At 39.3% G+C, this 16747-nt stretch overlaps 1 non-coding gene across 1 annotated transcript; it reads right to left on the minus strand.

Moving 5' to 3' along the window:
* Positions 1–14275: 14275 nt before the first annotated feature.
* LOC112704549 (small nucleolar RNA R71) lies at positions 14276–14383 on the minus strand. The gene has a single exon (XR_003155169.1). It is a non-coding gene; the product is annotated as a small nucleolar RNA R71 (small nucleolar RNA).
* Between the last annotated feature and the right edge of the window lie 2364 nt (positions 14384–16747).

Consider the following 16747-nt stretch of genomic DNA (forward strand, 5'->3'; position numbering starts at 1 on the left):
TGCCATTGGAGCCAATAACTTCGAGCTGAAACCTCAGCTAGTTGCATTAATGCAACAAAACTGCAAGTTTTATGGACTTCCATCTGAAGATCCTTATCAGTTTTTAACTGAGTTCTTGCAGATCTGTGAGACTGTAAAGACGAATGGAGTTGATCCTGAAGTCTACAGACTCATGCTTTTCCCTTTTGCTGTAAGAGACAGAGCTAGAATATGATTGGATTCACAACCCAAGGATAGCCTGGACTCCTGGGACAAGCTGGTCACTGCCTTCTTGGATAAATTCTTTCCTCCTCAAAAGCTGAGCAAGCTAAGAGTGGATGTTCAAACCTTCAAACAAAAAGATGGTGAATCCCTCTATGAAGCTTGGGAAAGATACAAGCAGCTGACCAAAAGATGTCCATCTGACATGTTTTTAGAATGGACCATATTAGATATATTCTATTATGGTCTCTCTGAATTTTCGAAAATGTCATTGGATCATTCTGCAGGTGGATCTATTCACCTGAAGAAAACGCCTGAAGAGGCTCAAGAACTCATTGACATGGTTGCAAACAACCAATTTATGTACACCTCTGAGAGGAATTCCGTGAATAATGGGATACCTCAGAAGAAAGGAGTTCTTGAAATTGATGCTCTGAATGCCATATTGGCTCAGAACAAAGTGTTGACTCAACAGGTCAACATGATCTCTCAAAATCTGAATGGATGGCAACATGCATCCAACAGTACTAGAGAGGTAGCTTCCGAAGAAGCTTATGATCCTGAGAACCCTGCCATGGCAGAGGTTAATTACATGGGTGAACCTTATGGAAACACCTATAACTCATCATGGAGAAATCATCCAAATTTCTCATGGAAGGATCAACAAAAGCCTCAACAAGGCTTTAACAATGGTGGATGCAATAGGCTAAGCAATAGCAAGCCATATCCATCATCTTCTCAGCAACAGACAGAGAATTCTGAACAAAACACTTCTAATCTAGCCAATATAGTCTCTGATCTGTCAAAGGCCACTTTCAGTTTCATGAATGAAACAAGATCCTCCATTAGAAATCTGGAGGCACAAGTGGGCCAGCTGAGTAAGAAAGTCATTGAAACTCCTCCCAGTATTCTCCCAAGCAATACAGAAGAGAATCCAAAAGGAGAGTGCAAGGCCATTGATTTAGTCAATATGGCCGAATGCACAAGGGAGGAGGAGGACGAAAATCCTAGTAAGGAAGACCTCCTGGGACGTCCCTCAAGCAAGAAGGAGTTTCCTATTAAGTATCCAAAGGAATCTGAGGCTCATATAGAGACCATAGAGATTCCATTAAATCTCCTTCTGCCATTCATGAGCTCTGAAGACTATTCATCCTCTGAAGAGGATGAAGATGTGACTGGAGAGCAAATTGCTAAATACTTAGGAGCTATCATGAAGCTGAATGCCAAGTTGTTTGGTAATGAGACTTGGGAAAGTGAACCTCCCTTGCTCATTAGTGAACTAGATACTTGGATTCAGAAAACTCTACCTCAAAAGAAACAAGATCCTGGCAAGTTCCTAATACCTTGTACCATAGGCACCATGAGCTTTGAAAAAGCTCTGTGTAATCTGGGGTCAGGGATAAATCTTATGCCACTATCTGTAATGGAGAAGCTAGGGATCATTGAGGTACAACCTGCCTTGTTCTCATTACAATTGGCAGATAAGTCATTGAGACAAGCTTATGGAATAGTAGAGGACGTGTTAGTAAAGGTTGAAGGCCTTTACATCCCTGCTGATTTCATAATCCTAGACACTAGGAAGGAAGAGGATGATTGCATCATCCTTGGAAGACCTTTCCTAGCCACAGCAGAAGCTGTGATAGATGTCAACAGAGGTGAGTTAGTCCTTCAATTGAATGGGGACTACCTTGTGTTTAAGGCACATGGCAATCCCTCTGTGACAGAAGAGAGTAAGCATGAAGAGCTTCTCTCAGTTCAGAGTCAAGAAGAGCCCACACAGTCAAACTCTAAGTTTGGTGTTGTGAGGCCACGACCAAACTCTAAGTTTGGTGTTAAGACCCCATATCCAAACTCTAAGTTTGGTGTTGGGACTACACTAACATTGACCTTATCACCTTATGGCTCCATGAGAGCCACTGTCAAGCTATTGACATTAAAGAAGCGCTTGTTGGGAGGCAACCCAATTTTAATTATCTAATTTTTATTTTATTGTTATTTTGTGTTTTATTAGGTACATGATCATGAGGAGTCACGAAAAAATCAAAAAAATTAAAAACAGAGTCAAAAACAGAAGAAAAAAATTTTTTCACCCTGGAGGACGCACAGGCTGGCGTTCAACGCCAGTAAGATGCATCTGGCCGGTGTTCAACGCCAGAACAGAGCACCACTCTGGCGCTGAACGCCAGAAACAAGCAACATTCTGGCACTGAACGCCAGGAATGTGCCCAGAGAGGACTGGCGCTGAACGCCAGTAACAAGCATGAAACTGGCGTTCAACGCCAAAAACATGATTTACATGGGCGTTGAACGCCCAGAATGTGCACCAATGGGCGTTTAAACACCAGAATGGTGTGCAATGGCATTTTACATGCCTATTTGGTGCAGGGATGGAATTCCTTGACACCTCAGGATCTGTAGACCTCACAAGATCCTCACCTACCTCGCCCTCTCTCTTTCCATTCATGGTCATCCCTTCTGTTTTTCATTCACCACCTACATCTATCCACTCTTCCCCATACACCCCACCTACCTTTACAATTTAACTTCTCTTTCCCACCCAATCCCACCCATATAGCCGAATCCATCTCCCCTCACTCACCTCCATTTTCTTCTTCTTCTTCTTCCTCTCTTCTTTCTTCTCTTGCTCGAGGGCGAGCAATTTTCTAAGTTTGGTGTGGTAAAAGCATAGCTTTTTGCTTTTTCATTACCATTAATGGCACCTAAGGCTAGAGAAACCTCAAAGGGAAGACAAAAGCTTCCACCTCTGAGTCTTGGGAGATGGAAAGACTCATATAAAGCCGTCATAGCTCAGTGGTAGAACATGTGGCTGCAAATCAAGAGATCCCTGAGATACCTCAGGGGATAAATTGTCCTCCACACAAATATTGGAAGCAACCAAGGGTAGAAACACCAAAATTACTAGGAATCATTCAACAGAAGCAAGGAAGAGACATAGAGGAGCTCAAAGAGCACCATTGGACCTTCAAGAAGGCGCCACCCTCACTCAGGTGGATTCATTCCTTGTTCTTATTTCTTTCTGTTTTCGGTTTTTAATGTTGTGTTTATCTATGTTTTGTGTCTCTACTTCATGATCATTAGTATGTAACCATGCCTTAAAGCTATGAATAAAATCCATTAATCATTCACCTCTCTTAAATGAAAAATGTTTTAATTCAAAAGAACAAGAAGTACATGAATTTCGAATTCATCCTTGAATTTAATTTAATTATATTGATGTGGTGACAATACTTTTTGTTTTCTGAATGAATGCTTGAACAGTGCATATTTTTGATCTTGTTATTTATGAGTGTTAAAATTGTTGGCTCTTGAAAGAATGATGAACAAAGAGAAATGTTATTGAGGATCTGAAAAAATCATGAAATTGATTCTTGAAGCAAAAAAAAAGAAGTGAAAAGCAAAAGCTTGTGCGAAAAAAAAATGGCGAAAAAAATAGAAAGAAAAAGAAAAAGCAAGCAGAAAAAGCCAATAGCCCTTAAAACCAAAAGGCAAGGGTAAAAAGGATCCAAGGCTTTGAGCATCAATGGATAGGAGGGCCCAAGAAAATCAAATCCAGGCCTAAGCGGCTAAATCAAGCTGTCCTTAACCATGTGCTTGTGTCATGAAGGTCCAAGTGAAAAGCTTGAGACTGAGTGGTTAAAGTCGTGATCCAAAGCAAAAGAGTGTGCTTAAGAGCTCTGGACACCACTAACTGGGGACTCTAGCAAAGCTAAGTCACAATCTGAAAAGGTTCACCCAGTTATGTGTCTGTGGTATTTATGTATCCGGTGGTAATACTGGAAAACAAAATGCTTAGGGCCACGGCCAAGACTCATAAGTAGCTGTGTTCAAGAATCAACATGCTTAACTAGGAAAGTCAATAACACTATCCAAAATTCTAAGTTCCCAGAGACGCCAATCACTCTGAACTTCAAAGGAAAAAGTGAGATGCCAAAACTGTTCATAAGCAAAAAGCTACAAGTCCCGCTCATCTAATTATAATTAATATTCATTGATATTCTAGAATCTATAGTATATTCTCTTCTTTTTATCCTATTTGATTTTCAGTTGCTTGGGGACAAGCAACAATTTAAGTTTGGTGTTGTGATGAGCGGATAATTTATACGCTTTTTGGCATTGTTTTCAGGTAGTTTTTAGTAAGTTCAAGCTACTTTTAGGGATGTTTTCATTAGTTTTCATGTTAAATTCACATTTCTGGACTTTACTATGAGTTTGTGTGTTTTTTTGTGATTTCAGGTAAATTCTGGCTGAAATTGAGGGACTTGAGCAAAACTCTGAAAGAGGCTGACAAAAGGACTGCTGATGCTGTTGGAATCTGACCTCCCTGCACTCGAAATGGATTTTCTGGAGCTACAGAACTCCAAATGGCGCGCTCTCAACGGCGTTGGAAAGTACACATCCAGAGCTCTCCAGAAATATATAATAGTCTATACTTTATTCGGAAATTGACGACGTAACTTGGCGTTGAACGCCAAGTACATGCTGCTGTCAGGAGTTAAACGCCAGAAAAACGTCATGATCCGGAGTTGAACGCCCAAAACACGTTATAACTCGGAGTTCAACTCCAAGAAAAGCCTCAGCTCGTGGATAGATCAAGCTCAGCCCAAACATACACCAAGTGGGCCCCGGAAGTGGATTTATGCATCAATTACTCACTCATGTAAACCCTAGTAGCTAGTCTAGTATAAATAGGATAATTTACTATTGTATTAGACATCTTTGGTCTCAGTTTTGTATTATTCTTTATCTTAGGAGACTACTGATCACATTCAGGGGGGCTGGCCATTCGGCCATGCCTGAACCTTTTACTTATGTATTTTCAACGGTAGAGTTTCTGCACACCATAGATTAAGGGTGTGGAGCTCTGCTGTACCTCAAGTTTCAATATAATAACTATTAGTTTTTATTCAATTCCCTTTTATTCTTATTCCATGATATACGCTACACTTAACTTTGATGAATGTGATGATCCGTGACTCTCATCATCATTCTCACCTATGAACGTGCGTGACTGACAACCACTTCCGTTCTACCTTAGGCCGGGCGCATATCTCTTAGATTCCCCAACAGAATCTTCGTGGTATAAGATAGATAGATGGCGGCATTCATGAGGATCCGGAAAGTCTAACCTTGTCTGTGGTATTCCGAGTAGGATCCTGGGAATCCGGAAAGTCTAACCTTGTCTGTGGTATTCCGAGTAGGATTTCGGTATTGAATGACTGTGACGAGCTTCAAACTCCTGAAGGCTGGGCGTTAGTGACAGACGCAAAAGAATCAATGGATTCTATTCCAACCTGATTGAGAACCGACAGATGATTAGCCGTGCTGTGATAGAGCATAGGAACGTTTTCACTGAGAGGACGGGATGTAGCCATCAACCATGGGTAATGCCTCCAGACGATTAGCCGTGCAGTGACAGCGCATAGGATCATTTTCCCGAGAGGATTGAAAGTAGCCACCGCTGATGGTGATGCCCTACATACAGCTTGCCATGGAAAGGAGTAAGAAGGATTGAAGGAAGAGTGGGTAGTGAAGTAGAGTTTCAAGAGGAGCACAGCATTTCGATATACCTATCTGAAATTCTCACTATTAATTTACATAAGTATTTCTATCCCTTTTTATTTTCTATTTTATTATTAATTTTCGAAACCATAAACCAATTTAATCTGCCTAACTGAGATTTACAAGGTGACCATAGCTTGCTTCATACCAACAATCTCTGTGGGATCGACCCTTACTCGCGTAAGGTTTATTACTTGGACGACCCAGTACACTTGCTAGTTAGTTGAACGAAGTTGTGAACTATGGTATTGGCATCATGTTTTTGGCGCCATTACCAGGGAATGAAAAGCAATGAATTTTGCAAAATGGAATAACAAGTGAATCACAATTTCGTCCACCAAAGACTTCCAGAAAATTTTCCACCATATCAGAGAAAATTGAGAGCATGCACATTTGAAAGGTTGCAAGTGCATTGCACAGACCAAATGGCATCCTTCTGTATGCAAATACTCTAGATGGACATGTGAATGCTGTTTTCTATTGATCATGGGGATCTACTGCAATTTGATTATAACCTGAATATCCATCCAGGAAGCAGTAGTATTCATGACCTGCTAGTCTTTCTAGCATCTGGTCTATGAATGGTAAAGGAAAATGATCCTTTCTGGTAGCTGTATTGAGCCTTCTGTAATCAATACACATACACCACCCTGTAACTGTTCTTGTAGGAACCAGTTCATTTTTTTCATTATGGACCACTGTCATGCCGCCTTTCTTAGGGACGACTTGGATAGGGCTTACCCAGGGGCTATTAGAAATGGGATAAATAATCCCAGCCTCTAGTAATTTAGTGACCTCCTTTTGCACTACCTCCTTCATGGCTGGATTCAGCCGCCTTTGTGGTTGAACCACTGGCTTAGCGTCACCCTCCAATAAAATCTTGTGCATGCATCTGGCTGGGCTAATGCCCTTAAGATCACTGATAGACCACCCAAGAGCTGTCTTGTGTATCTTTAGCACTTGAATTAGTGCTTCCTCTTCCTGTGGCTCTAAGATAGAGCTTATGATTACAGGAAAGGTATCACCTTCTTCTAGAAATGCATATTTCAAGGATGGTGGTAATGGTTTGAGCTCGGGTTTAGGAGGTTTCTCCTCTTCCTGAGGGATTTTCAGAAGTTCTATTATTCTCTCTGATTTCTCTAGATCAGGCTGAACATTTTTAAAGATATCCTCCAACTCTGATTTGAGACTCTCAGTCATATTGACTTCTTTTACCAGAGAGTCAATAATATCAACGCTCATACAGTCATTTTGGGTGTCTGGATACTGCATGGCTTTGACAACATTCAACTTGAACTCATCCTCATTGACTCTCAGGGTTACTTCCCCTTTTTGAACATCAATGAGGGTTCGGCCAGTTGCTAGGAAAGGTCTTCCCAGAATGAGAGTTGCACTCTTATGCTCCTCCATTTCCAGCACCACAAAGTCAGTGGGAAAGGCAAATGGCCCAACCTTAACAATCATGTCTTCAATCACACCTGATGGGTATTTAATGGAGCCATCAGCAAGTTGGAGACATATCCGGGTTGGTTTAACTTCATCAGTCAACCCAAGCTTTTTGATAGTAGCTGCAGGTATTAGGTTAATACTTGCCCCAATATCACATAGAGCTTGCTTGGTACAAGTACCTTCTAATGTGCATGGTATCATAAAGCTTCCCGGATCTTTAAGCTTCTCAGGTAAGCTTTTCAGAATGACTGCACTACATTCTTCAATGAGGTAAACTTTTTCAGTTTCCCTCCAATCCTTCTTATGACTTAAGATCTCTTTCATGAACTTAGCATAAGAGGGTATTTGCTCAAGTGCCTCTGCAAACGGAATCTTTATTTTAAGAGTCCTGAGATAGTCTGCAAAGCGGGCAAATTGCTTATCCTGTTCCGCTTGGCGGAGTTTCTGAGGATAAGGCATTTTGGCTTTGTATTCCTCAACCTTAGTTGCTGCAGATTTATTGCCTACAGATGTGGGTTGAGAAGCCTTTTTAGATGGGTTATTATCAGCACTTGTATGTGTCTGATCCCCCACTGGCATTTGAATGCCAGGGGTGGAAGCTGGAGTGGCGTTAGACGCCAACTCCTTACTTGTTTCTGGCGTCTGAACGCCAGAACTGTGCTCCCTTTGGGCGTTCAACGCCAAATCATTGTTTGTTTCTGGCGTTGAATGCCAGGACTGAGCATGGTTTGGGTGTTCAATGCCAGCTTTCCACCCATTCTCTGGCGTTTGAGCACCAGAATTATTCCTCTCTGGGCTCTTACTGTCCTCAGAGGGATTTTGGGTAGTTTGCTCATTCTTTGGCTTCCTGCTGTCTTGAAGTGAGGTGTTTAATGTTTTCCCACTTCTTAATTGAACTGCTTGGCACTCTTGTGTTATTTGTTTTGATAATTGCTATTCTGTTTGCTTCAATTGCACTTCCATATTCATATTAGCCATTCTTGTTTCTTGTAATATCTCTTTGAATTCGGCTAACTGTTTCGTTAGAAAGTCCAATTCCTGATTGAATTCTGTAACTTGTTCTGTAGGACTCATTTCAGCAGTTACTGTTTTAGCCTCTTATTTCATGGAAGGTTCACTACTTAGGTACAGATGCTGATTTCTGGCAACTGTATCAATGAGCTCTTGAGATTCTTCTATTGTCTTTCTCATGTGTATAGATCCACCAGCTGAGTGGTCTAGAGAAATCTGAGCTCTTTCTGTAAGCCCATAGTAGAAGATGTCTAACTGCACCCACTTTAAAAACATTTCAGAGGGGCATTTTCTTAACATCTCTCTATATTTCTCCCAGGCATCATAAAGGGATTCATTATCTCCTTGTTTGAAGCCTTGGATGCTTAGCCTTAGCTGTGTCATCCGTTTTAGAGGAAAATAGTGATTCAGGAATTTTTCTGACAGCTGTTTCCATGTCCTTATGCTGTCCTTAGGTTGGTTATTTAACCACCTCTTAGCTTGGTCCTTTATAGCAAATGAAAACAATAATAATCTGTAGACATCCTGATCTACTTTCTTATCATGTACCGTGTCAGAAAGTTGTAAAAATTGTGCCAGAAACTCTGTAGGTTCTTCTTGTGGAAGACCGGAATACTGGCAACTTTGCTGCACCATGATGATGAGCTGAGGATTCAACTCAAAACTACTGACTCCGATGGATGGTATACAGATACTACTCCCATATGAAGCAGTAGTGGGGTTAGTATATGACCCCAGAGTCCTTCTAGACTATTCATTTTCACTTAGTTCCATGATGGAGCAAGGGAGATGATATGGATGTAAATATTATTTATTTTATTATATATAAAAATTTATTTTCGAAATAATAAAATAAAATAAAATAAGATAAAATAAAAATGAAATAAAAATAAATATAAAAAATTTGAAAATATTTTGTGAAGATTTTCGAAAAAATTGAGGAGAGAGAAAGTGGTTAGGATATATTTTTTTTGAAAAAGATAATAAAATATTATTATTATTATTATTTTTAAATCTTAAGAGGATAAGATTTGAAAAATTTTGAAATTGAAATCTGAATTTTTATAAAAAAAATTTCAAAAAGTAGCTTAAAAATAGTTAGAAAAGATATTTTTTTTTGAATTTTGAATTTTATGATGAAAGAGAAAAACACACAAAAGACACAAGGTTTAAAATTTTTAGATCTAATCTCCTTGTTTTCAAAAATTTTGGAGGGAAAACACTAAGGAACACCAAACTTAAAAATTTTAAGATCAAAACATAAAGAAGACTCAAGAACACTTTGAAGATTCACAAGAACAACAAGAACAAAAGAAAGAACACCAAACTTAAAATTTTTAGAAAACTTCAATAAAATTTATAAAAATTATAAAAAAGATTAACAATAAAATACCAAACTTAAAGTTTGGCACAAGATTCACTCAAAGAAAAATTATTTTTGAAAAAGATTTTAAAAAGATGATACCATATTACCAAGAACATAGACCAACGCTCTAGCCAATTGGGCAGTAAAGGTAACACTTGTTTTGAAGAGGTATATATTTATATATTCCTTTTGGAAGACTAATGCTTTGGAATAGAACAAGAAAAACAAGAAAAGACACAGAACAAGAAAAACTAAAAATCAAACAAGAAAAATAAACAAGAACAACTTGAAGATCAAAGAACACAAATTCGAAAATTTAAAAGGAAAATATAAAATATGCAATTGACACCAAACTTAGAACAATACACTAACTCACGAAAATAAAAATTAGAAATTAATAGAAAAAGTAATATTTTTGAAAAATTTTTAAAGAGAAATTAAAGGACTCAAATTTAATGACTCTATAGCATCAATACCCTATTCCTAATCTAAGCAACAAAATAAACCTTTAGTTGTTCAAACTCAAACAATCCCCGGCAACGACGCCAAAAACTTGGTGCACGAAATTGCAATCACACTTTTGCAATCCGCACAACTAACCAGCAAGTGCACTGGGTCGTCCAAGTAATACCTTACATGAGTAAGGGTCGATCCCACGGAGATTTTTGGCTTGAAGCAAGCTATGATTATTTTATTATTCTTAGTTAGGAGATCGATTATGATTATCAGTTTGAATTACTAAAAAATAGAAGAGCATGAAATAATTACTTGTTGTGCAATAATGGAGAATATGTTGAAGTTTTGGAGATGCTTTGTCTTCTGAATTCCTGTAAGGTAATATTCTTCTCATGCAAAAGTGCAAAGTTCCTTCCATGGCAAGCTCTATGTAGGGTGTCACCGTTGTCAATGGCTACTTCCCATCCTCTCAATGAAAATGGTCCAAATGCTTTGTCACAGCATGGCTAATCAACTGTTGGTTCTTGATCATGTCGGAATAGAATCCTTTGATTCTTTTACGTTTGTCATCACGCCCAACACTCGCGAGTTTGAAGCTCGTCACAGTCATTCAATCCCAGAATCCTACTCGGAATACCAGATACAAGGTTTAGACTTTCCGGATTCTTATGAATACCGCCATCAATTCTAGCTTATACCACGAAGATTCTGATTAAGGAATCTAAGAGATGCTCATTCAATCTGATGTAGAACAGAGGTGGTTGTCAGACACACATTCATGGATTAAGGAAGGTGATGAGTGTCACGGATCACCACCTTCTCCATAATTAAGCGCGAATAAACATCTTAGATAGGAACACGCATGTTTGAACGGAAAAACAGAAATAATTGCATTAATTCATCGAGACGCTGCAGAGCTCCTCACCCCAACAATGGAGTTTAGAGACTCATGCCGTCAAAGAGTATAAAATTCAGATCTAAAAATGTCATGAGATCAAAATAAGTCTCTAAAAGTTGTTTAAATACTAAACTAGTAACCTAGGTTTACAAAAAATGAGTAAATTAAGATAATTGGTGCAGAAATCCACTTCTGGGGCCCACTTGGTGTGTGCTGGGGCTGAGACATAAGCTTCTCACGTGCTTGGGCTGTTTCTAGAGTTGAACGCCAGGTTGTAACGTGTTTTTGGTGTTGAACTCCAACTTGTAACCTGTTTCTGGCGCTGGACGCCAGACTGCAACATGAAACTGGCGTTGAACGCCAGTTTACGTCATCTATCTTCACGCAAAGTATGAACTATTATATATTGCTGGAAAGCCCTGGATGTCTACTTTCCAACCCAATTAAGAGTGCGCCAATTGGACTTCTGTAGCTCCAAAAAATCCATTCCGAGTTCAGGGAGGTCAGAATCCAACAGCATCAGCAGTCCTTTTTCAGCCTAAATTAGATTTTTGCTCAGCTCCCTCAATTTCAGCCAGAAAATACCTGAAATCCCAGAAAAACACACAAACTCATAGTAAAGTCCAGAAATATGATTTTTGCTTAAAAACTAATAAAATTCTATTAAAAACTAATTAAAACATGCTAAAATCTACATGAAATTACCCCAAAAAAGCGTATAAAATATCCGCTCATCACACATCCACTCTTCCCCATTAACGTGAACTCTAACGTGAACAAGGATCAACACTGCCAATGTTAGTGACACTCACTTTTGTCACTAACGTTGGATAATTTTCATTGCCTACGTTAACTCTCACGTTAGTATTGTTAACGTGAAAGTTAACGTGGAGTGGGGTTCAAAGAACCAACGTTAGTGACACTCACTTTTGTCACTAACGTTGGAAGATGGCTTCATTACTACGTTAAAAGCCACGTTAACTTAGTTAACGAGGGTTCTAACGTAGGGGATTAAGGCAATTAGAGCGTTAGTGACAAAGGTGAGTGTCACTAACGCTCTTGAAGGTGATAGGTGCCCACGTTAAGAGCTACGTTAGCTAAGCTAACGTAAGACCTAACGTAAGAGGCAAAAGGCAAGCAACGTTAATGGGAAAAGTGATTCCCATTAACGTTTGCGAAAAGGGGCACAAGCCAACGTTAATGGGAAAAGTGAGCCCCATTAACGTTGGCCAAGAATTAAGAAGGAACGTTAGAAGTCACGTTAAGACTTCTAACGTTGAGAATAACGTGGGCATATAAGGGTGGAACGTTAGTGGAAAATGTGAATGCCACTAACGTTCTCGCACCCAGAAATGTATTCCACGATTAATCTCACTAAATGCCCAAGCCTAATTCATATTTCTCTACAAGCTGGGCCCACTAAAGATGAGGATTGCTTCAACTCAAGGTCCGAAGCCCACATCCAAGACTTGAAGAACTCACTAGAAGATCATGAAGAGTAGTATATATAGGAGTAGTTTTGAACTAGAGAGAGACTTTTGCACCTTGGAGAACTACTCTCTGCATATTTACTTTTCTGTACTTCTAGCATGGATTATTCTTTTCTGCCATTTTTGATTCCTAGATCTATGAACAACTAAACCCCTTTCATTGGGTTAGGGAGCTCTGCTGTAATTTGATGGATCAATATTAGTTTTCATTCTTCTTCTTCTATCTTTTCTCTTGATTTTACTAGAAAGCTTTCAACCTTAATTCAATTGGTTAGTTATCTTGGAAAAGAAACTCTCCATAATTGGATCTCTTCGGAACCTTGGAAGAGGAATGAAGAGATCATGCTAGAATTGCTTTCTCATGCTGGACCAATTTGGGTTGGGATGGATATGTGACTATAATCCCCTCAATACCTGAATTGGGAAATGTATGTGGTATAATCAGTGACCATACTTCATCTTTTCTCATGAGCAATTGACCAAGGAATTGGCTATTAATCAAGATTTAAGATATTGGATTACCAAGGAATTAGGATTCAATCACTTAAGATTGCCAAGGAGATCAATGAATGCATTGATTGAGGAAGAGATGAGAATGAACTTGATCCGAAGAATTGCAACATCTCCTAAACCCAATGATCCCCCCATTTCTGATCTTACCCATTCTCTTTAATTTCTGCCATTTACTTTTATGAGTATTACCCAATTCCCCATTTAAGATTCTGCACTTTAATTTCTGCTATTTACTTTCTAGTCATTTAAAATTCTGCATCTCAATCTAAATTCTGTTTAGCTCAACTAGCATATTCTTCTAACTAAAGTTGCTTGACCAATCAATCCTTGTGGGATTCGACCTCACTCTATAGTGGGTTTTACTTGATGATAATTCGGTATACTTGCCAAAGGAAAATTTGTTGAGAGACAAGTTTTCATGCATCAAGTTTATGGTGCCGTTGCCGGGGATTATTTTTGAATCAACAATGATTAAGCTAGAAGATCACTAGATTGAGCATTTTTTTCCGTTATTCTTTTCTATATTCAGTAATTTACCTTAGTTTGTTTTTAATTTCTTCCTCATCCCCTATTCCCTCTCTAATTTCTGTTCTCCTTTCTTAGTTTACCATAATTCAGCTCACTAACTCACTAACTGTTTGATAAATTGCATCACTCACACTAACAATCATTCTAACAAAAATTGTCTTTATTATATCTCCTGTTGTGCATTCTGTTTGTTGTATGACAGGGAGAAGAGAATGAATCTCAACATCCTTTGATTCAGAGCCTGAGAGAACCCTTTGGAGATGAAAAAGGGAAGCAAGAGGAAAAAGAATTGTTGGTGCTGAGGAAGAGGAAGAGTATTTTGAACCCAACATGGAAGAGAATTTGGAGAACAATCATGAAGAAGAAGCTCATAATCATGCCAGAGAAGGCCATGCAAACTGGGTTGGGCATGAAAGGAGGGTCTTAGGATCCTATATCAATCCTAATCCAGGAAACTGTGGAAGCAGCATTCAGAAACCCACCATTCATGCCAACAATTTCGAGCTAAAACCTCATCTTATCACTTTGGTGCAAAATAATTGCTCATTTGGAGGAGGTGCTCAAGAAGACCCTAACCAACACTTGACCACCTTCTTGAGGATTTGTGACACAGTGAAGACAAATGGAGTCCACCCGGATGTCTATAGGTTGCTCTTGTTCCCCTTTTCACTCAGGGACAAGGCAACAAAGTGGCTTGAATCCTTCCCAAAAGAAAGCCTAACAGATTGGGAGGAGGTAGTGAACAAGTTTTTAGCAAGATTTTACCCTCCTCAAAAGATTAATAGGCTAAGAACTGAGGTACAAACTTTCAGGCAACAAGATGGTGAGACACTTTATGAAGCATGGGAGAGATTCAAAGACTTGACAAGGAGATGCCCATCAAAGATGTTTAATGAGTGGGTTCAACTTCACATCTTCTACGAAGGTCTTTCCTATGAGTCAAAGAAGGCTATAGATCATTCATCAGGAGGTTCTTTAAACAAGAAGAAAATTGTTGAAGAAGCCATAGATGTCATTGAAACAGTTGCTGAGAATGACTACTTCTATGCCTCTGAAAGAAGTAACACTAGAGGAGTAATGGAGCTAAACCACATGGATGCACTGTTAGCCCAAAACAAGATGATCACCAAGCAGCTAGCAGATCTTACCAAGAAGGTGGAAGAGAACCAAGTTGCAGCAGCCATCACCTCATCACCAACTCATGAAGGAGTAAACATAGGAGAAGAAGGTGACTGGGAGCAAGCCAACTATGTGGTAAATTCACCTAGACAAGTCCATGATCCATACTCTAAAACATACAACTCTGGATGGAGAAATTACCCCAACTTTGGATGGAGAAACCAACAAGACCAAGGACAAGATTCGAGACGTTTCAACTTCAACTCCAACAACAATGTCACTCATCAAAACACCTCACAGAGATATTACCAACATCCATCTAGCCAACTTTCTCAACCACCTAATCTCAACCCACCATCATCCACAGATGATAGGCTTTCAAAGATTGAGGCTCTACTTGAAAACATGTGCAGAGAAGTCCAAGATAACAAGGTGTTTAAGGAAGAAGTGCGAGCCAACATCAAGAATCAAGGAGAAAACATCAAGAGATTGGAGTCCCAAGTAGGCTATCTATCTCAACAAATTCCCAAACCTACTGATGGATTCCCCAGTGATACAAAGAAGAATCCAAGAGGAGAACCAAAGAAAGTGAGATGGGAAGAATGCAAAATGATAACCACAAGTGATGAGGGAAGTATGCATGGAGTAGAACACCTCCAAAATCACCAACAAGAAAGTCAAGAGGAAGGAAGCTGTGCAACTCCACTCACATCCAAGGAAGAGCTAAAGAAAAAGGAGGCATTGAACCCATATGCACCTTTCCCCCACAGGCTTAAAGGTGGTGTAGCAGGGAGAATGTACTCAAGGTTTCTTGATATGTTTGCATCTTTAGATGTAAATATACCCGTTATTAAAGCCCTCCAACAGATGCCCTTCTACATCAAGTATATAAAGGAGCTACTAGCCAGAAAAAGTCCATTGAAGGGTGGACAAACAATCAAGATGAACAGAAATTGTAGTGCTCTCATTCAACCAGGACCACCCACAAAGAAGGAGGATCCAGGAAGCTTCCACATTCCTTGTGCCATAGGAGAAACAATGACTGACAAAGGACTTTGTGACTTAGGAGCAAGCATCAACTTAATGCCTCTCTCTCTCATGAAAAATCTCCAAATCAATGAACTAACTCCTACTGATGTGATTATCAGATTGGCAGACAAAACCCAAAAACAAGCAGTAGGAATAGTTGAAAATGTGCTGGTAAAGGTTGGGAGCTACTATCTTCCCACAGATTTTGTTGTTTTGGAAATGGATGAGAATCCTATCTACCCCATCATTCTGGGAAGACCCTTTCTAGCCACAGCTAGGGCACTCATAGATGTAGAACGAGGGGAATTAGTGCTGAGAATACATGATGAGCAGCTCGCCTTCAATGTTTACAACCTCTCACAAGGAGCAGATCACAAAGACAATAAGATGATAGAAGAGCAAAACAAGGAAGCACAAACAACATAATTGGAAGCCCCATTGGTTGAGAAGCCACATAGTCAGGAAGAACCATGTTCAAAGGTGATCCAAGATGAACCAGACCCACCAGAGTCATGCAAGATCAATAACAAGATTCCCCTGGAAAAAAATCCATAAAAAACAAGAAAACATCAATGGAAACAAGGGAAAGTTCCAAAGAGATAGAGAAGCAGAAAGATACCTACAGAAGATCTCCCCTTAGGAGATGAACTTCTCAACGAGTTCACTGGAGGCAAACACACTGCAAGAGGGGAGGACTTCAAGTACCATCAACCTCCTTGACAAGAATCAAACGTCAAGCTAGTGACGCTAAAGAAGCGCTTCATGGGAGGCAACCCATGTTCTATAACCCTTTCTCTTTAAATTTCAAATAATAATAGTAATAAGATAATTTCCATGAAGTTTCAATCCAACTTTGACAATTAATATAAAGTCCCTCCACATGCAACGTATAGTACATGATAAGTTTGGTGTTCAAAGCACACCAAGTGTGGTCTGAACACACCTTATGAGAAAAGTTCATTCCCCAAACTTGTTGTACCAAGTGATTACAAACAAGTTTGGTGTACCAACATGCATGCATGGAGAGTCTAATGTTTAATTGAATTGTCTTCATGGAAAGCATTTAGTTAATAGAAACAAAAGAAAAAGAAAAAGAAAGAGAAACAT

The sequence above is a fragment of the Arachis hypogaea genome, chromosome 7 (assembly GCF_003086295.3).
Source record: "Arachis hypogaea cultivar Tifrunner chromosome 7, arahy.Tifrunner.gnm2.J5K5, whole genome shotgun sequence".
NCBI lineage: Eukaryota > Viridiplantae > Streptophyta > Magnoliopsida > Fabales > Fabaceae > Arachis > Arachis hypogaea.